This window comes from Phyllostomus hastatus, unplaced genomic scaffold (genome assembly GCF_019186645.2).
Source record: "Phyllostomus hastatus isolate PE091 unplaced genomic scaffold, TTU_PhHast_1.1 phas_scaffold_182, whole genome shotgun sequence".
Classification (NCBI taxonomy): Eukaryota; Metazoa; Chordata; class Mammalia; order Chiroptera; family Phyllostomidae; genus Phyllostomus; species Phyllostomus hastatus.
In genome coordinates, this window is record NW_025334013.1 from 3220676 (window position 1) to 3243049 (window position 22374).

The 22374-nt window shown below is 51.2% G+C and overlaps 1 protein-coding gene across 12 annotated transcripts in view; it reads left to right on the forward strand.

Moving 5' to 3' along the window:
- Positions 1–22374, forward strand: part of CAMTA1 (calmodulin binding transcription activator 1) — a 731766-nt gene that overhangs the window by 31330 nt on the left and 678062 nt on the right. The gene's annotated exons all lie outside the window — the stretch shown is intronic.

The window sequence follows — 22374 nt, forward strand, 5'->3', positions numbered from 1 at the left end:
GTGCACGCTGAGTGACCTGCTGAGGTAGCACGAGTTCCTCTGTCCGTGTTTCTCTGCGCTTTGGCGCCTTGCATTTGGTGGTTAACTCTGCTTGCATCTCCGCGAAGCCTCAGTGCTCTGTTGTCACGAGCAGGCGAGATACGCCCGGTGCCCACGGTGCGGGGTCTTGGCGACGGGAAGTTCCGTTAGGGTTGGGAGGGGCAGGCTCGTGGGCGCAGCCAGGCGGCGCGCAGGTTAACCGGTTTATTCAGGATGAAGGCTGTACAGCAGACGGTGTGTGAGGTGGGGCAAAGGGAGCTTTACAGTTGTTCGTATGAAAACTAATACAGTAATTAATAACAACACAAGAATAAATTCTGTGCTTCATGTACAGTTCACAACTGTAAACTGACTTTTGCCAAACCCTGTTTTTTGCATCCAACTAGAAAGAAGTTTGATGAACTAGAACAAATAAAAGTTTTTCTTCTTGAATGATGTTTCCTTTTTTTTGGTGAATTTTAATCTGGCAGTCTTACTCGTAGGGGTAGAGTGCTTTGTCATCTTTCTTAGTTTGGACTCTAAATACTTGAATTTAGGGCGATACTCACTCAGTGTGGTGGTGAGGATTGGGTATGTGCCCGTCTCTTGGAGAATTCTCTTCCTTTGATTCCCATGGCTGGGGTCACTGGCTTTGCAGAGTTTGTTAACAACCGATGTGTGCTGCTGGCTCAACACTGACTTCCAAGTTCAGTTACATATAATACCCCACCCTGTCTTGAGTGCACAGTTTGTTTTAAGACACAACAGGGAGACAGTGGTGCCTGCTCACCCTTATTTTTTAAAGATTATTTTGCTCCGATTTCTTGATTTGGAATGCTTTCGTTTGAGTCGTAAGAGGTTATATGGATGAAAGTTCCTTTACTTATCCTGGTTTACCGATTGAAACGCTAGGACCTCATAGCTTTGTTACCTCATCTCAGCTGATTTTAAATAGCTTTTAAGGTACATGTGTTTTGATTATTTGCATAAATGATATTTCCCCTTCAGGCAGAACCCTCAACTCACTTTGAGAAGCATCAGCTAGTTTAGAGGCCTGTTGTTTTAGTTGGTCATTTATTAACTATTTTAAACATTTAAGATATGAAAACAAAGTGGATATGTTGGAAATTAGCATTAATAATAGATTGTTACTCCGTCAGCAAAATAGTATAATTTGGGGGCCATTCACTAGGTCACAACTGGGCCGTGAATTATTTAAAAATTTAGTATATTTTTTTGTATTCCCTGAAACATGGATTTGAAATCATATTATTATATATCATCTCCAGTTTAGTGACATGTATTAAAACACATAATAGGTATGTATTTTTTCAATTTTATATGAAGTTGGCAATTTATTTTAATTACAATTTGAAGTTATATTTGAAACCAGCTATTGCTTAATTAAAATCAGTGGCCTTAAGAATTTTATAATGCTGGAGGTAACAGTGTTAGAAATTTAGTTGGTAGATTATTTAGATGATTGATTTCAAAACTTCTTTGGAACTTGGGAGCACAGCCCTTCAACTGAGCTCACATGTTTACTTACCTCTAAATTATTTACATGTTTTACTTTAATATTTTAGATGCATTATAAAACACCCAGTAAAGAATATTTATAGAGGATGAGATTAAAGGGAAAGTAAGTTACGTATTTTGTCCCAGGACCCTCGTGCACATAGCTTCCTGGAAACTGCTGGTTTAGGTCCCACGTTGCTAAAGTCCAGGCCCAGAGAGAGGACCCGCATTCCTGTCTGTGATGGGCCGAGTGTGAAGCTGAGGTCTGAGAGATGCGGGTTGCGGTGCAGAAGCCTCACCACGGCTGGTGCGGGGAGCAGGGCGGGGCAGTGGGCGCCTGCTGGCAGCGGCCTTGGGGAGCACCCTGCCCCGTGGCCCCGAGTGCTCAGCCCCCAGACCCACACTGCATGGGAGCACTGGGCTGGAAGGCTGGCCTGTGTTTCTGTGTGAGGACCTTGGCTTTCTGTTGTTTGTTCTGGGCCTTAGGGAAAATAGGAGCGTCTTGGAGTGGCAGCAGCAGTCTCCGATTAGGAGTCATTCATTCTGTAGGGTGTCATGTGGCACTGGTAAAAAACAAAAAATAAAACTTTAAAAATTTGTTAAAATTTTTTTCAATTAGTTGACATTCAGTGTTATATTGGTTTCAGGCGTATAACACAGTGACTAGACATTTATGTACCTTACGAAGTGGCCCCTCGTAAGTCTAGCGCCCACCCGTCACCGTGCGTAGTTATCACAGCACTACTAACTGTGTTCTCTAGGCTGTACTTCACGTTCCCGGGACGACTCTGTAGCTGCCAGTTTGTGCTTTTTGACCCGACCTTTTTCACCCGGCCCCCCAAGCCCCTCCCCATTCATTTTTTTTGACTGCTTGGGTACCAGGAGCAGCAGACGGGCACTGCCGTACGCGGAGCGCACGCTCCGTCGAGCAGGCCAGGCATTGTGGTCTCCCCACACCCTTCGGCCTGCCGCTAGCACCCGAAGGGGATGGACTCCCGCACACCCGGTGGGCGTCCCGCTGGGGCCTGGTGGCCCCACGGAAGGCAGAGGCCCGTTAGCCAGGATTGCTCAGGAAGTCGGCTCCGGGGTGAAGTGTGGCCGTGCTGCCACTGCCAGGGGCTCTGTCCCTGGAGCTGGAGTAGATGGCTGTGTTGGGTGGCCTGCCACGCGCACTGGTTGGCTTGTGTTTCGGAGCTGTGTCGCACACAGCCGCGTTTCTGTAGGTCCGCTCACTGCGACCAGGCGGTGCCGCTGCAGAGGCCTGTGGGGACTGCATGTTCGTTCACCTCACCGCCCGCGCAGCGCGGGGGCCTCGGGGGCCTCGGGGGCCTCGGAGCGGGACTGGCTGTCTTCCTTCTCATCTCTCATCCTCTCCCCCGCCCCCCACCGAGGGGTGCTGGGTTGAATTCCCGGGTGCAGTGTGACTCCTCTGTGGGAGTGCGGAGACACCGCTGACTCACACCTGTGTGGCGGTGCTTGTGATTAGGCCCAGCTTCGTGGTGCCTCTGCTGAGCGGGGGAGAGGGAGATTGTGCCCGTCAGTGCCGCCTTTAGGGAGCACCTGCTCTTCGCTCCTCTAGTGACAGAGCACTGGACATAATGATTTCTCAGCCTTATAACAACATTGTAGGATTTGTAGTATTTGGACAGATGAGGGAGTGTTGGTTAACAGTAGTTAAATAAGCTCTGGCCGTTGTGGCTCAGTGGGTTGGGCGTCTCCTGCAAGCTGAAAGGTCTTGTGTTCGATTCCCGGTCAGGGCACGTGCCTGGGTTGTGGGTTTGGTCCCTGGTCGGGGCACGTGCGAGAGGCGACAGATTGATGTTTCTCTCTCACATTGGTGTTTCTCTTCCTCTCTTTCCCCCTCCCTTCCCCTCTCTCTCTAGAATCAGTGAGAGAAAAAGAAGTGGTTAAATAATTGGGTCAAGATAGCACACTTGATAGAGCCTGTCTTGGTCTGACCTTAATTTGTGTGTTGCTTTAATTCTTAGGAATAGTCGTTCTATTATGTATTATCTAGGCTTTTAATCAAAGACCTGGAACTCTTAACCACATTGGTGTACTCGGCAAAACCATTCTGTGATTCAGTTTTGGACTAAAGAGAGTTAATACAGAATTCGTACTGTGGGTTCACATGCCAGTGTTTGGTGAAGCTGACAGTCAGTGAAAAGGGAGACCGTCATAAGATCAGAGCGGTCCCAGGGCCGAGTAAAGCTGCTGTCACCTTTCTCGCTCACTGGCACGGGTGAAAGCTCCTTCCCTTCTTGAATGCAGTTTAAGTAAACGCATCTAAAAGCAAATCAACTTGAGATAAGACTTTCTCCACCACACGTGCCCTTCTGAAGGTGATAAAGGACAGCAGTGGTTGTGGCCACAAACATTTGCAGAGCGGTTGCTGTGGACGGGGCACTGGGGGTCCTGGGCACGAGTCATCCCACGTCCTGCTGGGATAAGCCCTGTGGGGTGGGCTCTGTGATTACCCTCGCACTGGAGGCGGGGAGGTTCGAGGGGTGGGCTTGGGAGTCCTGATTTCGTGCGCTCTCCGGAGAGGACCGTCGGACGGACTTTCTCGGGATCTTGCTGCTCTGCGGTGATCTTTGTTTTTGGAAGTATTTGGCTGCTTTATTTGCATTTTTAAGTATTACACATAAACCTAAGGTATTTCTGCATGATGATTTTTTTTTAAAAGTAGCGAACACTTTTAGGGAAACACTTTTGATTCTTAATAATGAATATTAATACATGGGCTCTGGATAATGAAGAAAATATATTAGAAGTAGAAGTTTTGTACCTCTGGGTAACTGGAGGGTTAGGCTTGATTTTTATATTCAGGGCGTGAGAAAGAGTGTATTAAACACAGCACATTTGTCAGAGAACCAGTTCTTACTTCATAATCAGTTTGGTATTCACATCTTCATTAGGTGAACTATTACAAGGTTTCTACATTTTAAGTTAATATTTTTAAGGCCCAGAGCCAGAAATAATTATGCTAATGTAACTTTCTGATTGCACAAATGACTACTTCATAATTACACATATTAGTACTCCATGTGTGTTGTCGGGACTGAAATTCCTTTTGTTTAGTCATTAATTAGCTGTTTGACTTAAAATAGTGCTGCAGTGGCCAGGCCCGCGCCCCTCCAGAGGCAGCAGCCGCCCAGCCGCGGACCCTTTGTGATGCAAATGCCCCTGAGGTCGGCTCAGATCTGTGTGCTGCCAGTTCTGAGCTGTTAATGCTCTTACTTTTGCTTGTTTTTCTTCTAATACAAGTTTCTCTAGAACAAGCAAATAAAACAGAATTCTAGTTTGTACTGATCTTAAAGTTTCATCAAAGGTTTTTTTTAGTTGGTGGTGGCTTCAGAAATTTTCATATTAAATGCAATTTTTACTGGTAAAAATGTCTGTGTAGAGAGCAGTACAGACATACACCAGATAACCTGCAGCCATACCGTGGAGCCCAAAGAAGAAAACTCCTCGTACTCTAATGCCTTTTATAGGGAGAAAATTACCCTTTTAAATTCTGAATACATTTTTACCAACTTTTTATATTTAGGTAAGAAAAATGAACTCTGAGACCATGAGAATTATTAAATTATATTTCATTTAAGCTATTTTAACAAGAAGCCACCTTATTTTAAAAAATTCCATTAATCACTTCTTTTGTATAGTAGGCATATTTTTGGGCATTTTGTATTTTTAAATTTTTCTTTTTCTATAACTGATAAAAGTATAGATTTTAAGTCATAGATTTAGGGATGTAATTTAAAAAATTTTTTTTAGAGAGAGGATAAGGGAGGGAGAAAGAGAGGGAGAGAAACATCGATATGCTCCCTGACAGGAGACCGAACCTGCAACCCTGGGCATGTGTCCCTGACTGGGAATCGAACCAGCGACCTTTTGCTTTGCTGCACAATGCCCACACAACTGAGCCACTCTGGCCAGAGCAGGGATGTAATTTTTTTAATGATTGGGTTTGCTAGTATATTTATATGTTATCTTTTGGAAGTTAGGCCCACATTTTGGGGGATCATTGAGGACTTTCAGACTTCCAAAATGTGAGCTAAACTAAAAAGCACGCAAAGCCGTTTCAGCCTTGATGACCCGGAAAGTGGTTAGCTCTGAGGTAGCGCTTTGTTTTGTTTTAGATTCTGGCGGCGCTGACTGTTGGATGGTCCCGGATTCTTCTCTGAGGCCAGGCGGCCCTTCTCTGGCTCACGTGCCAGAGGAGATTCCGGGATCCACTACCCGACTTCACACTAAGTTCAACAGAGGAATTGTGGTTGGCCCAGCTGCGAGGAGGAAAATGCAGATGTGAACACAGACAGCCAAGTTTTCAGAGTGACACCATTCGATTTTTGATTTTCATATATGGTAGCAGATTTCACATTCAACATCATTTTGTAGCAGTTGGGCCGACAGGTGAGGAGGGGCCAGTGCAGGCAGGTTTGCCTACGAGGAGCAGTAGGGAAGAACAGGTCACCTGCGGAGAAGACAGTGATGCTCATGAAATTGGAACAAGGTGCCGCAGAACTTGTTCTATAAAGGAGGAGGATTCCTGTGGACCCACCTCCATTTGGATGTAACTCATTTTCTTACAGTATCACTTCAAAATGTAGCACTCAGGGGACTACTGGGCACATAGTTGGTGTTCAGGAAATATTTGCAGAATGGATGAAATACGTAAAAACACAAAAACTCAGTATATGTTCTTGGAGTTCTTCTATAAATATAAAACTCAGATATGTATATTACATGAAAAGAAATCACAAAGTTAATAAAATTTATATCGACATTAATTAAATACCGTGGGTGATGCTGCTTCAAAATTAAATTGTGTCTTGCAGCGTGAATATAACACCCAGTGATTCTCAAGCAGATTCCTTTGAATTTGGCACGTGGCATGCCCTGTGCCCCGTGGCTATGCCGCCCCTCCCCCACTGAGCTGTGCAGAAACCCTTCCTGCGAAGCAAGCGTTCTGTAAGTCTGCCGCGAGGCCTTGGCACGGATGTATCACTTAGTCTCAAGTTCACTTCTGGTTCTTGTCATTAGTCCAAGAACAGCTTCAGTGAGCCTACTGGGGACTGAGGCGATTGTGATCACCGGTCAGCCTGAGCAGTGACTTTGTGTGTCAGAGTCTGTTTGCTGTAGGTGTTACTTTTTCGGGTGATAAGACATGAAATTCGAACTTTCTTGGTGAACTCCAGGGTCTCTGATGTCTTGAAGAGATACAGAGCTGGCAGTCAGAAGCCGGCTAGTCTGGGCTCTGCCGCGGCCAGCTGAGTGCTGCTGGGTGAGACGCCTGCCTGCCCGCCTGCCTGCCCTCTGCGCGTCTTTGGGGATTGTGCTTCGAGACCTTTAAAGGTTTGCCTTCGACCCAGTTCTGCGGTTTTGGCTTCGGGAATTGTTTGGGAGCACAGATAGGCTTTGGTCTAATTTCGGAGTTTATTTATTTTACTGTTAATTATCCTTTAACTTATTTGGACTTTTCAAGTGTACCATCCAGCGCACACAAAGTTGTACAGCCGCCACACCCGTCCTCCGATCCCGCAGCGTTTTCTGCCCTGGCACCGCCGGGGCTGCCGTCCCCCTGCCGTCCCCCGGCCACGGTGGGGTCGGCGCCCTCAGGGGCTCCCGGTTCTTCTCTCTTGGCCTCTGCCCCAAGTTTCTTTAACCTGTCTAGTACTGGACTTGAAATTCGAACAGGATGTTCTTTTGCCAAGGTCTCAGCACAGAGAGCTGTTTCCTGAGGTCATTTGTTGGAAACGTCGAGGGGCGAGGGAGGACGCGGTCAGGGCCCTGCTGTTCTCCGTTGGCGAGGGAGGGCCTGAGCGGGGCTCCGCTGCCGGAGCCGTGTTCCGCACAGACTCCGCAGAGGCGCTGCGTGGGGCCCAGCGTCCCACGCTCTTCAGTGGCGGGTGGAGATCTTGGTGGCGGCGACTCCCCTAAGGAGAGGTGTGCCCCGAAAGCTCCGCCGAGGCGGATGGGGGCAGTGCACGGGAAGGTGGGCCTTCCTTAGCTTGGTGGTGTTCACGCTGAGCTGGCATCGGAGTCACCTGGGACGGACAGTTAAACCCAGGTCGCTGGGCCCCACCCCCGAGTGTGTGCTCAGTAGGCCCGGGGTGGGGCCTGCGGGTGTGCATTTCTGCCGCGACCCTGTGGAGGAACAGCCTCGGGGAAGGGCGCTCGGGCTTCTCTCGACCTGCGTCTCAGCCCTGCCACCGCCGTGGTGCTGAGGAAGGCGTTGCTGTGCTTTGACTGTGTGGGGTCCCCGGCGGGGGGGGCTCTCCAGAGTCGTCTTATCGTGCCTCAGGTACCTAGATGCAAGGGAATGCAGCACTAATGTTTGGTGTTTATCTAAAGTACTGATTAAAGGCTTGTTATCTGGGAAGCCCCTTTGAAGCGTGGTGGCAGTGGTGGAAGTGTGTGGAAGCATGTTCCAGTTTTTTTTTTAAGCAGTAACATGAAAGATACACTCTACCCACCTTTCTTTTCCACCTCCATTTGGCCCGAATAGCTGAGAATAGCCAAACTCTAAAGCAAAATGTCTCACAACCACCTACCTACCTACCTGTCTGTCTCCCCTCTTTCCCAGTCCTTGTAACACCACCTCCCAAGTGTTTCCAGTGATGGATTCTGTCAGCTCGGTGCTTAGAAGTTCTGTTGACAGTTAAAAAGGAGTTCCTAAAAAAATAATCTAAGTTTCTCAGTTTTAATGCTTTGAAAACAACGGAGAGGAAAAAGCACGAAGGGAAGTCGTTTGCAGGTGGTGGAGAAGGCCTGGCCGATGAGCCGGGGTGACTGGGACGCGAGGAAAGCGAGCAGCGGGCCGCTGGTTTTCTGAGTGTTAGTTGTGGGGGCCCGCTGCCCCTCTCGGCTAACAGTCCTTCAGCGGTTCCGTCTTCCGCAAGCATTTGCTCCCGGCCTGCAGCTTGTTGTCTCCTTCTCTTGATACCGCCTCACAGGCAGAAAGTTTTAATTTTAACGAAGTCCTGCTTATTCCTTACTTCTTTCACGGGTCGTGTCATTGGTGTTGTCACATTACACCCAAGGTCATCTGGTTCTTCTGTGTTGTCTTCCCAGGAGTTGTATAGTTCTGGTTTTCCAGGGAGGTCTGTGATTTGCGCTGAGTTGATGTTTGTGCCGCATGTAGTAAGGTCTGCGTGCAGGTCCCTTCTTCTGCACGTGGCTGTCCAGTTGTTCAGCACCGTTTGTTGAAAAGACTCTGCTCCATTGCGTTGCCTGTGCCCGCTGGCCAAAGATCAGTCGACTGTGTGTCCGTGGGTCCGTCTTTGGGCTTTCTGTTCTGTCCCACTGACGTGTGTGTCTGCTCTTCGGACGGCTCCACACTGTCCCGAGTGGGTGGCTTCGCGGTGGGTGCAGGAGTCAGGGAGCGTCAGCGCCCTGACGTCGCTCCTTCCTGTTCAGTGTGAGGCTGGCTGCGCGGGGTCCTTTGCCTCTTCGTGTGAACTTGGAATCAGTCGGTGGGTGTCCACAACATTCCTTGCTGGGGTTTTGAGTGGGATTTCACTGAGTCTACAGATCAAGTTGAGAAGAATTGATATCTTGGCAATATTAGATCTCCTCATCCAAGAACATGCAATATCCCTCCATTTATTTAGTCCTTTGATTTAATTCATTAGGGTTTTATAGTTTTCCTCATATGGATTGTATACATGTTTTGTTAGGTTTATATCTAATTATTTTATTTTTGGGGCAGTACTAATGTAAATAGTATTGCGTTTTAAAATTCAAATTCCACTTGTTCATTACTGATATATAGGAAAACAGTAGACTTTTACATTAAATGTATTGGGGTGACATTGGTTAATAGAGTCATACAGGTTTCAGATGTGCATCACTGTGACGCACGGTCTGTGTACTGCCTTGTGCACCCCCACCCACAGTCAGATCATGTTCTGCTGCCGTAGACTCGGCCCCTTTGTCCTCTGCGGCCTCCTCCCCCTTCTCTCTGGTCACCACCATACTGGTGTCTGCCTGAGTGTCAGTGTTATGTCCCGCATGTGAGTGAAATCATAGGATTCTTGGCTGCTTCTGGCTGACTCATTTCACTTACAGTGGTACTCGAGGTCCATGCATGTTGTCACAAATGGCAGCGTTTCCTCTCTCCTGGTGGATGGCCGAGTAGCGCTCCAGGGCGGACATGCCCGCGGCGTTGCTCTCCAGTCCTCTGCGGAAGGGCACTGTGGGGGGCTCCTTGTTTCGGCCGTTGTGGATAATGCTGCAGTTAACATAGCGGTTTGCATATCTTTGCAAATACATGTTTTTGAGTGTTCAGGTAGATACCCAGAAGAGGGATTGCGGGGTCTTTTGGTCACTCTGTTTTTAATGTTTGAGGGACTGCCAGCCTGTTTTCCACAGTGGCTGCACCGGTTTGCATTCCCAGCAGCAGTGAGTGAGGGTCCCTTTTCTCTGTAACCTCTCCGACAGGTGTTGTTACCTGTCTTGTTGATAGTAGCCATTCCAACAGGTATGAGGTAGTATCTCATTGTGGTTTCGATTTGCATTTCCCTAATAGCTAGTGAAGTTGAACATCTTTTCATATATCTGATGGCCGTTTGTTTATTGTCTTGGGAAAAGTGTTCAGGTTTTTTGCCCATTTAAAAAAAATAGATTTTATTTATTTATTTTTAGAGAGGGGAAGGGAAGGAGAAAGAGAGAAACATCAATGTGTGCTTGCCTCTCATGCGCCCCCTACTGGGGACCTGGCCTGCAACCCAGCTGTGTGCCCTGACTGGGAATCAAACTGGTGGCCCTTTGTTTGCAGGCGGGCACTGAATCCACTGAGCCACACCAGGCAGGGCCTTTGCCCATTTTCTACTTGGATTGTTTGGTGTTGAGTTGTGTAAGTTCTTAATGAATTTGGATACTAGCCCCTTGTCTGAGCTGTTATTTGCAAATAACACCTCACATTCAATTGGTTGCCTTTTTGTTTTGTTGTTGATTTCTTTGGCTGAGCAAAAGCTTTTTGTTTGATATACCCCCAGTCCTTTTTGCCTTTACTTCTCCTGCCTTCAGGGGCAAATTCATAAAATGTTGTCTGTGACCAAGATCCATAAATTCAGTGCCTGTGTTTTCTTCTATGTACTTTGTTAAAGTTCCGTGTCTTATATTTAGGTCTTTGATCCATTTTGAATCAATTCTTATACGAGGGGACAAACTGTAATCTGGTTGCGTTCTCTGCGTGTGGCTTTCCGGCTCTCCCAGCGCTGTCTGTTGGAGAGGCTGTCTTTTCTCCATTATGTGTTTGTGGCTTCTTCGTCAAAAATTATTTGCCCATATTCCTGTGGATTTATTTCTGGGCTTTCAGTTCTGTTCCGTTGGGCAGCGTGTCTGTTCTTCTGTCAGTACCATGCTGCTTTGGTTATCAGAGCTCTGTAGTGTGATCTGAAGTCAGGTAGTGTGAATACCTCCTGCTTCATTCTTTTTTTTCTCAGGATTTGCTTTGGCTACTTGGGGTCTCCTTGTGGTTCCATGCAAATCTGGTGATTTTTTTGTTCTGGTTCTTTAAAAAATGACATTGGGCCCTGTCCGGGCAGCTCCGTTGATCGGAGCATTACCCTGTATATCGAGAGGTTGTGGGTTTGATCTCCAGTCAGGGCTCGTATCTGGGTTCAGGGTTCTATCCCTTGTTCAGGCATGGAAGGGAGCTAACTGATTGACGTTCCTCTCCACCCCCACCTCCAGATCAGTGGAGATGTCCTTGAGTGAGGGCTTAAAAAATCATGTTGGGATTTTGATGGGGGTATCATTAAATCTGTGTATTGCTTTGGGTAATCTGGCTGTTTTAACTATGTTGATGCTTCCGATTTATGAACACAGGATGTCTTTCCATTTCATTGTATCTTTTTCAGTCTCTTTTAATAATGTTTTGTAGTTTTTAGTATATAGGTCCTTCACATCCTTTGTTTATTCCTAGGTATTTGGTTTTTTTTTCGGTTGCAACTGCAAAAGATTTTTTTTCATTTCTTTTTCTGAAGTTTCATTGTCAATATATAGGAAAGCAGTGGATTTTTGTATATTGATTTCGTATCCTGCAACTTCACTGTGTTTGTTTACTGTTTCTAACAGAGTTTTAGACTTTGGTATACCGGCCGTGCAGAATTGTTGATTAGTTCCAGGAGCTTTTCCGAGGGCCAAGCCATTGAGCAAGGAGAACCCATCGTTCTGTGTGTGGCTCGTGACTGAAGAGGTCCCCCTTAAAGAGGTCCGAGTGGGCGGCAGGGCAGGGAAGGGGAAAGTCCCACCCCAGGAGGCCGAGGGCTAGGTGTTCTTGCAGGCTGTTCCTTTGGAAGCCGAGGTGCTAATTTAGAGAGGGCCGTTTTCAGAAGGAGAAGGGGAAGAACGCTCAGCTACACTTACCTTCTTAACAATAAGGAGAGAGTTGGAGGAAAGGGAAGATGCCATTTGCTTCCCAGTTCTGAGAAAAGATACATTAAAATAGCTTGAAATTAAGCTGGATCTTTAAAATTGAGGTCAGAGTGTAGCCATTTCCCATTTTTCATGACACACCTTTGCTGTAGCAACAGTATCTGTTTCCTGGCATCAGAGACTATTGTTAATGTGCCTGTTAAAGTGTTATTTTGTATTGTACTGTTGAACAAAATTTAGACTTCCTAACTCTAATTGGTTTATTTAAGAATCATTTTTGTTAAATGCTTTAATTATTATTAATTAAAATTTTTATATTTAAGCATTTTCCAGTGACTTTTAACAATCCATTTCTCAAGCAATTCAGAGCACCTGCTGTGTGATGGTTATGCGTTTTTTATTTCATAAATGAGGGTAGTGAGACATAAGTGTCTGGGAATTAGCGTTTATCATCATCTGATGCACCATGCAGCTCACTTCTTGCCGTGCGTTGTCTGGTGGCCCCGCTGGACAGCGAGGCCTGCGCGGACTGGAGTCCTGTCTGCGCTGTTTACCGATGTATCCGGGGGGCGTAGGAGAGTGCCTGGCACACAGTGGGCGCTCGGTGACTGCCATCGAGTGAGTGCACGAGGACTTGAGCAACAGATACGGTTTAGGTCTGCCACTCCAGTGTGCTGCCACTACTCTGTCCCGGAGCTAAGACAGCCCGGCTGAGTAGCTGTTGTTGGTGGCTCCAAGCGGATCCGCGGGAGCTTCCCCCGACAAACTCGACAAACTCGACAAACTCGTGGTGTGGAGGAGAGGAGCGGAGTGTGTGCTCTTGGCACGCGCACGGCTTCCCGAAACTATGGAAGGGAGGGCTGAAGCGAGGACACTCAGTTCGTCCCCAAACTCAGCAGCCAGATAAATCACGCCTGTCCGAGGTGGGGGGGGTGTGGGGCAGGCAGGGAACCAGGGCGGCCTCTGGGGAGAAGCCCTTGCCCTGTGGAGGCAAGCAGCCCAGAGAGGGAGGAGCTCCCGCCCCACCCCTCCCCAGGTCACACTGTACAGTACAGGTGGAACGATGGCCAGACCTCCCCGGAGCCCCCCGTCAGACAGAAAGAAACAGCTGGCTCGGGGGTAGATGTGTCCTCAGACGTTTTTCTGTGCTGATAAGGCCCATATTTTATTGAACGCAGAGTAGGTTTACTGTGCATGTGGTTTTGTAACCTGGCTCTTCTCCTAGTGTCTAGTGTGCCTCTTAGGCCTTTTTGACAGCGATGCGTGGCATCATGTACGTTGCGCGCAGAGCATACGTAGTCCACTGGATTTCATGCTGTCATTGACGCGTTCAGCAGTATCGTTGAGGGCCGAGTGCGCGCCAGGCACTGGTTACGGATGACGAGGGTACCGGATGGATAGGCTCTGGTTCTGATGGGTCTTACAGTTTAGATGGGAAGACAGTACGTAAGTAAACTAGTAGGTAAGAATTTCAGAGAGTGCTAAGAAGAAAATAGAACAGGATCCTGAGGTGTGAGCGCTTTAGGTAGGTTGGTTATGGAAGGCCTTTCTTAGGAAGGGGCATTTGAGCTGAGGTCCAAATGCTAAAAGAGGGCTAGTCGAGGGTCGAGGGTCGAGGGGGAACGTTTCGAGGAGATGGCGAGTGCAGAGGCCCTGAGGCAGGATGTGTTTGGTTCGAGGAACGGTAAAGGCACATTGTGGCTGGAGCAGAGTGAACGTGTGGGAGGTGACCTAGGCAAGGTAGGAGGGTGCTGGATCCCGGAGTTCCTTGCAGGCAGGAGGACGTGGGATTTTACTTGGAGAGTAATCTGAAGTCGCTGGATGCCGAGCTGTCATCGGACAGGAGTGTGGATCCGAGTGGCAGAATATGGATGTTCCAGTTTCCAGAGCCTTTCTCCGGCTGCTCTGTGGCTGATGGAGAAAGCAGAGAGGCTGGTAGGGGGCTGTTTGTGGAGGTCGGCAGTCTCGGTGAGAGACGATGGAAGCCCTTGTGACACCTGTGTGCGGAGGTGGGTGCCTGTGCGGGGACATTGTTCTTCCTGCCACAGAGGTCGCTGGGGAGCTGGTGCAGTGAGGGTGGAGAGGTCAGCACGGGGTTAGGCACCCGGGAGCGGAGTGTTCGGCGCAGAGGCCCCGTGCAGTGGGTGGAAGGAGGAGTGTGGTGAGGATGTGGGGACCGCAAGCACTGGAGTAAAGGAGACACGGCTGACAGAGGGAAGACGCCGAGCACGGCTCTGAGAGAGCGGGGCGAGAGCCCCGGTGTAGCCCAGAGGCTCAGCGAAGACCCCCAGGGAAGGGACGTGAGTGTACGCCCGTGCGTTGGAACAGATCGCCTGAGTGAAGAACCCAGAGCGAGACCAAGGCGTGGTTTTTGGAGGGCGGCTAGCTGAAGAAAGAGTGAGCACGGTGATGTTGAAATCAGCAGAACGCACTTCCGGTGGCCTCTGGTCCGTGGCCAGACCACTGTCAGCGGCCGCTGCAGGCCTCCTCCCCTGCTGTCGGATGCCGCCAGCACCCCACGGGTGGTTGGCCGAATCTCTGAGGTCAGCGCAGAACTTCAGCCTTTCACTCCTTGTGGACCAGCTGCGGTCTGGCCACGACTCAGTGCCGTCATGGGGAGCAGCATCCTGTGTGCGGTGCAGAGCTGCCATCCTCCCCCGCCTCGGAGTCCGGGTTTCTGTTTTTACTTCATTACGGTTTCACAGCATTCGTGCTCAGTGCTCTTTATTGCACACTAGGCTGCAGGCGAAACAGGGCGACCCGAACAGAACCCTGGCCTGGGGCACTTGTGTTCTAGAGGACCCGCCTCAGAAGTTCTAACGGGGCGTCCAAGCGGTGGTCTCCGGAGGCAAGGCATCGCGTGGACTCGCTCCACTCCCTCCCGGGGCTCCCGGGTCCTCCGGCCAGGCCGTGGGCCCTCTGTCTGCCTCATTACCGTGGCCACCGGTGGGAGCACGCCAGCGTTTCCGGCTGTTGGCAGGGGTCCCGCTCCTTACCCCCAGTTCCCCTCGCGTCTCCAGCTAACTACCTAATGACTCCTCGTGCCCTGTCTGGAGCTACAGGAGTCCACAGTGTATGATTCCCGCCTTCCCGGTACTCCGACTTCCCTGCCCTCCCTGCCCACTCTGCTCCTGTCGTGCCCGCCGGACAGCCCCGGTCCTGAATCAACCCCGACTCCTGGCTCCTCTGCCCACTCCCACGCAGCTCAGTGCTGCTGGAGAAACACAGGGTAATGAGTCAGGCCTGCACCTTGAAACTCTTCCTCACCAGCCTCAAGTGGGCTGCTGACACTGCCGCCCACAGCTTGATGGCGCTCTCCGCCGACTCAGGACCGCCCGGTCCTTTCTGCCTTCTCCTCCCTGACACCCTTGGTCGTCACCACCGCCGAACCGTGAAGGGCCTTCCCGCCTTCTGTCCGAGGCCAGCCTGTTCACGGGAGCTCTGGAGCCCAGCCCACTCCATGAAGGACTTCAGTCCGGGGGCTGGCTTGCACCCTCGTGCCCCTCGCCCGGTCGTGCCCCGGGGCCATCAGGTTAACGCGCAGAGGCCCTCTGGCGTGCCCTTCCCGCGCCGGGACAGCCAGCGTCCCCTCCGTCGGTAGCCCCACTGCTTGAAGCTTCCACGGCGAAACTTCTCAAGGAAGCAGTCCACGTACTTCCTCTCCTGTCACGTGTCCCAGTCACCCCCCGGCGCTCCCTGTCCACCTTGGCCAGTGTCACCCGAATCGTCAAACCCAGCGGACACTCTGGAGCCCCTTTCTCCCTCCCGATGCCCCTCTCGGCGATGGCGCCGTCTTCTGGGTGGTCCTTGCCCGCCTCCTCCCCCGGTCAAGCCTGCCTTCTCGGTCCAGCCTTTGGAGGGGAAGCCGCGCGGGGCCTGCGCCCCGCTGTGTCTCCTCGCGCAGCGCACCCCGCCTGCGTGTGCGCGTCTGCCCGCGCCGCTCGGAGCCGTGACCGCGTCTCGGGTCCAGCCTGCCTCCTTGGACTCGGACTCGGACTCCGCGCAGGCGCTCTGGGCCCCGACTTTGCTGCTCGGGCCCTTTAACGGGGAGCGAAGATGCCCGTGGGTGCCACCCCAGACGCGTGCGTCACGCGCACCATGTTCGTGGGGGTGCAGAGGCGGCCAGGCGTGTGGAGGCACGTCCTGCCCAGACGGGGGCACGGCACGGGCTGGTTCCGGTGTGCCCAGTGCGGACCTGGGGGTGGGTCTGTGACCACCACGGAGCGGAGGACTGGTACGCCCACGGCCGGTGCCTCTGTCACCGCAGCGATGATGGGGATAGAAGAATCTGAGGTGGCAGAGTCACAGGTAACGCCTGTTTGCTGAGGGCTGTCGCCTGTGTCCACAATTTATAAAAACCGCTCCATTTCAGTTGGAGGTTAATGAAATAAGGTTGTAGTTCTTTTTTCATCCGGGTTCGCGGACCCTGTGCTGTCTCCACTGTACTCCATCTTCTTCCCCGTCGTCACTGTCACTGCCCTCACCCGGACACCCCGGGGCCTCCTGCGTGACCTCCTCGCCTGTACCCTGGGTCTCCTCTGTCCCCACAGCAGCCATCTCTCTTTCTCATGTATTTCTTAACCCTCCCCCGAAGACATTCTTTCCGTTTTAGGGGGCGGGGGATGGAGGAAGGGAGATGCAGAAACATCGAAGTGAGAGAGGAGCATCGACTGGTAGCCTCCTGTGCGCCCCTGGACCAGGTCGGCTCCTGGGCCGGGGCTGGTGTGTGTCCAGACCAGAGGCCGCACGCACCTGCGCCTCGACCGTGGGTCAGACCTGCCACCCAGGCATGTGCCCTGCCTGGGGATCAGACCCCGGCCCTGTGTTTGCAGGACGATGCCCAGCCAACTGAGCCACACCGACCAGGGCCCAGCCAGGCACCTTTTAAAAACGGTACAGTGTGAATCACATCAGGTTTCCCCCCAACTTTACACCCTTTAGTTGCTCTCCACTGTTTTCTGGACTTACATTTAAACACGTTGAGATGGCTGTCGAATCCCTGCTCAGTCTGGCCCTGTCCCCGCTCCTCGTCCCCGTGTCCCCGAGCCCAGCCCTGCTTCCCCCACACTTCTTCCGTTGTGCTTTGTTCTCCCCACCACGGGACCACGGCACGTGCGGTTTCCACCCGTCCCACACTGTAATCTGCTGCTGGGGGCCCACTGCTACAGCCTCAGTGGCTTTAAACACCGTGCACTTGCGTGTGTTTATTGTCGCACAGTTTTACGGGTCTGGTGTCCAGCAGGGCCGAGCTGGGCCGTTTTCTTTAGGGCTCCCCCCGGCTACAGCCAGGGGGTGAGTGAGGCAGGGCTGGGGTCCCAGCGGAGGGCTCGACTGCGGAAGGACCCCGTGCGTGGTCGTCGGTTGTCGGCGGTGCTCCGGGCGAGCTGCTGGTAGGTTGCAGCCTCGGTCTCCCTCTGGCGATCAGCCGAAGATGGCCGTTAGCTCCCCATGACTTGTGCCTTCCCGACAGGGCTTCTTGGCGCAGAGCCAGCACGGGAGAGGGGGTCCCAGCAAGCAGGATGCTCCGGTCTTGTGATGTGATCACTCGGAACCACTGGTGCCCCATCCCTTGGCTGAGTTCCGATGGTCTGGAATCAACTCCCAGTTCTGTCCGCGTTCTGGAGGGGTTTACACTGGAACCCTAGTCCCCCTCCACCCGTCACTGCACCTGTCTGTACTCGCACGTGTCCTCGAGAGAAGGAATAGAATTGCCATGCGTCTCTCCAGAGCAAAGCCTCATGGGCAGAGTGCCCTGGCCATGCAGGAGCCGAGTCTGCCTCCTGAAAGTGTGAGGTCTTCAAGGCAGTGACGAGCAGTTTCCCAAGTGGAGGTTGAGAGAAGAGGAGGAAATGACTTTCTCAGATTTCTTCTTATTCCTCCTTTTCTTTCTTTGTTTCATTTATTCTCCAGTTACTTACAAAATTCCTACCATGTGCCAGATGCTGGGGTTAGACACAGGGTGAACAGGGCAGCTTGGAGTCACATGTTAGCACAGGTCAGTGCAGACCGAATCCTCCGTCCTCTGGATGGGAGGCTCCCCAGCGGTGCTGCGACGAGCCTGGCACGGGTCTCTAGACAAAGGTGGGAGGACTTCTGGGTGTCACAGTGAATGAGTGCGTGGGGAGGGCATTCTGTGCAGAACGGCAAAAATGCCCTCCCCGAGGACTCGCGAGAACCAGCCTCTGCTCCAGCCCAGGGCTCTTGGTGTTGGTGGTTCTTGCCCCGGCCCCGCAGGGGAATCAGCTTTCTGAACACGCCTGTCCTGGGCCCCACCCCTGACGGACCACACTGAGGTCTCGGGGTGGGGTCCCAGTGGGGGATTGTACCAATCTCCCTAGGAGATTCCGGCGTGCAGCCAGGGTTGAGAGTCACCACCTTCAGTCCACTGTGGACTGCTCTCAGAAGAAGTTTGAATTGCAGTTAAACACATTGTGGTTAAGAGTAAGCAGAAGGCAGTCTGGAGGGGAACATTTGTAACAGACAAGCAGGCTTTATTAAATGTGCAGTTACGTCATTAGAACCCAGATCCTCTGGGACCAACGACACTTCTGCATTTGGGTTACATCTCTTTAAGCCACGGGTAATAGTCAGTCAGTCTGGGACCTGTTAGGGCGGAGGTTATCCATTTCCGTTTTTCCTGCAGCCTTCTTTCTTCTTCTTCCCTTTCTGAGTGTTTCTGCCCAATGGGATGAAGCGCCTGTTTGTGATGAATTACCTTTTTCTCTTTCCCGTAGGTCACCTCCGTCAGTTAGCTGCTCCCCTCTGTGCACACCGCAAGGCTCTCTGACGTGTGTGTTTCCTCCCCCCGACCCCAGGACACTGGGGCAGTGGGCATTCCCGATAGCATGGTCATCCGGTCTGGAAAGACAGTGTTTTGCCAGATGATCAGTTTCTGAGAAACTTCCGGTATTAGGAAATTTAGAATGTTGGCTACGTCAGGGAAAGATCCGGGGACATGATCAAGAGGTTAGCTCAGACTTCACGTAGGGAGTTCTCAGAGCAGGTGTTGGCTGCTGATGGTCTCCCGTGAGCTTTTCAGTGAGGATTGTCTTTATTGGTGGCAGAGTAATTATCACCGTCCTCGTTGTAAATTTCTCAATTTTTCTCACTGTCCTGGTCCTGTCTGACACTGACATAGTCTCACAATGTCAGCATACTTAGTGTGGTTTTCAGATATTTCACAGATGTAGTGGAGATTAATTCCACTTTGCTTTCTGTCTTTTACCAAAATAGTTGTTTTTTTCCAAGCCCACTTACTGACTTTCAGTTTTCCTGCCGTTGGGCTTCCTTTGCATTGTTCATCTGTCCCACTGCAACCCACCCGTGAGTTTCTGTGGGCTGATGCGGTCTTCGCAGTGGAGCCCTCCGTCTTTTCGTTCTTTAGGACGCTGCACAGGAGACGCAGTTCGCTCTTTAGTCAGGTCGACTGCTTTAATTTTTAATTGTGGGCTGCAAATGCTGTATGTACTTATGTATCGCGTGTGTTCTATGCATGTGGATATGTTATGTGCATGTACACATATGCACGTGTGTTATGTGGGTGAGGATTGGGTGTGGTTGTAGGAGCACTCTTGGTGGGAGTTGTGTACTCACACCAGTGCACACAATTTGGTGTGCAGCACTGACATTCTGAGAGTCTCTCCGCGGGACCTGGCTCGCTGCCCTCCCGTCCAGCGCGCCTCCAGCACCCTGTGCCTCTGGGGTGGCCGTGCTTTTTAAAGACGGTTTGGAGGATTCAGTGAGGGAACAGGTACAATACATGACATAATACATTGCAAAACATTAGTGCACTTGCTCATTTGTATAGTAAATATATATTAACTAAGACACAGAAAGTACTACCTATATAAAGTGCAAGGTCGATACATTGGATTACATTCAAAGAACTTCTGTTTTTCAAAAGACACCAGTAAGAGAATGAAAAGTCACGCCATAGAGTGAGACTGGCCAACAGAGGCCTATAATCGGGAGATTTTGAGGTATCCTGAAAGTCAGAAAAAGACAAGCCCAACAGAAAAACGGGCAAGAGACTTGAACAGGCACTTCATAGGGGGTCAGGGCTGAACCTCATGAGTCAGCGGGGACTGTCAGGTACCACCACAGCGAGGCACCGCGATGCGCCCAGGTGACTGAATTAAAAATGGTAGCGTCACGTGTCGTGGGGAACAGAGCAGCAGGAGCTTCCCTGCTCTGCCCTGGGGCGTCCACGTGGCGGGGGGAGGAGTGGACACCGTGGTCTCGGCAGTCCCACTGCTCGTGGGGATTCCCGTGGGCAGTGTTGCGCGTGCACACTAGAGACGGGTACACAGACATTCTCAGGGGCGAGCGTCCACATCCTGAAAACCAGAAACCGCCCCCACGCTCACCAGCAGCAGAATAGGGAAACTGACTGTGGTTTGTCCACATGGTGCCAAACTACAGCCGTGGAGAGCAGTGAACCGACGGCCTCCTTCAAGACGTGCGTGACTCTCACGCATCGTGTAGAGTGAAGGAAACCAGGCGCTTGGGTTTAAATAGTGTATGATTCAGGACCTAAGTTCAAAACCGTTCAGAAAGAGGAAAAGAGCATTAATGGGTGGGAAGTCCAGAGTGTATCTTTGGAGAGCAGGGTGGCTGTACAAGTGAGGCCTCTTGGGGGCTGGGAATGTCCTCTCTGTCGGTCGTGAGTATGATGCATGTTACAGACCGCAGATACACTTAGGATTTGCTCCCTTTCCCGTTTGTATGTGGTATTTCCATGAAAGCGGCATGCGGTGCGCAGTGGATGGTGCAAGCGCAGTGAGAGACGGACAGCGCATAGCCGCGTGCAGTGGCGTGGAGCAGGCTCTCGGGGTCCAGTGTTCGGTTCTGTTTCTGTGGAGCTTGGAACGAGTGAGCGCTAAGCTGCTCTTTAGGGAAACAGAAGGAGTGCGTGTGTATCCGTTGGGATTTGGTTAGGGGAGCTGAGCCACTGGGAGTGTTATGGAGCAAGGGGTTTGTTTACTACAGGAATCCGGCCGTGTACAACGGTGGAAAAAGTGGAAGATAATAGAGCCCGGGGGAGGAATTAGGGGTCAGAGAAGAGGTGCGAAGCGCCCCGAAGCACTGGCATGGGCGGCCCGGGCAGCCTGCACGAGGTCTCGAAGGTCTCGGAAGCCAGCATCACCTTCTGCCAGCGGAGACCACAGAGAACCTGGGATACACTGTCTGTCGCCTCTGGGAGGCTGCTGCTTTCTGTGGTTTGCCCCCCAGTATCTAGTGGCACGTGGGTGCCGGGGCGTGGGGAGACTAAGGCGTTCTCTTGCTCAGCAGGGGCAGCAGTTGGGGAACGAAGCTAATCTCAGGCAAGGAAACCTGTGGACAAGCTGGAACCCTGTGACACTTCGGTTTCTGTCGCCACCTCTGACGGCACGGGCCTTCAGCGGAGGCTGGTCCACTTCTGCCTTTTAAATGCTGGGCAGACTCAGAGAAGGGGATCCTGGGAAATTCCCGCTTAACCAAACCCATAGGGGTAGAAACTGCCACAGTGATGGTTGTACGACTGAATATGCTCTGAAAGCGCTCTGTGGTGTATGAATGATATCTCCACGAAGCTGTCACTTCAACAAAAACTGCCACAAGTTGAAACCGCTGAAGAAAAGCAAGGCAGCAGTGCAAAGGTCAGGACGTCGGTTACCTGTGGGAGCGAGGAGGACTTGTGAAAAGGAGTTCAGGTGTGAGAACACTTTCGTCCTTGCTGGTTGGGGCTTCCGCAAGAGTCTTCTTTGTCACACGGGCTTCTGTAGGTGCACGCCGCGGAGCACGGAACAGCCATGCGCCCCAGTCCGGCGAGGCAGGCAGGCGTGAACCCGGGGCAGCTCCCCCAGTCACGGGGGCACGGTGCGCTGCTGTCTTCTGGCTGGCTCTGTGGTGGTCAGAAGATGTTAGCGTGCATGCTTTAAGTGCTCTTCCTTGAGATCCAGAAGAGGGGTGGCGATTGCTTCTCCAGTTTGTATGTGTGTTATTCATCCGTTACTAGGGCTGCTAGTGGGTAGCGGCTGTGGTCTGTTTGCTAATGAGGTCTCCAAGGCTCCTGACGGGTGTGGAAGGAAGTTTTTTTTGTTTTGTTTTTTCCATTTTTTAAAAATTTTATTTTAATCATTGTTCAAGTACAGTTTTCTCCCTTTTACTCCCATTCCAGCCCGCCCACCCAACCCTCCCCACTTCCGTCCCATTACCACCCTCCCCCTAGTTTTTGTCCATGTGTCCTTTAAATTTGTTCCTGAAAACCCTTCCCATTCTCCCCTGAAATTCCCTCTTCTCTCCCCTCTGGTCACTGTCAGCCTGTCCTCTATTTCAGTGTCTTTGGTTACATTTTGCTTGTTTGTTTGTTTTGTTGTTTAGGTTCCTGTTAAAGGTGAGATCATATGGTATTTGTCTTTCACTGCCTGGCTTGTTTCGCTTAGCATAATGCTTTCCAGCTCCATCCATGCT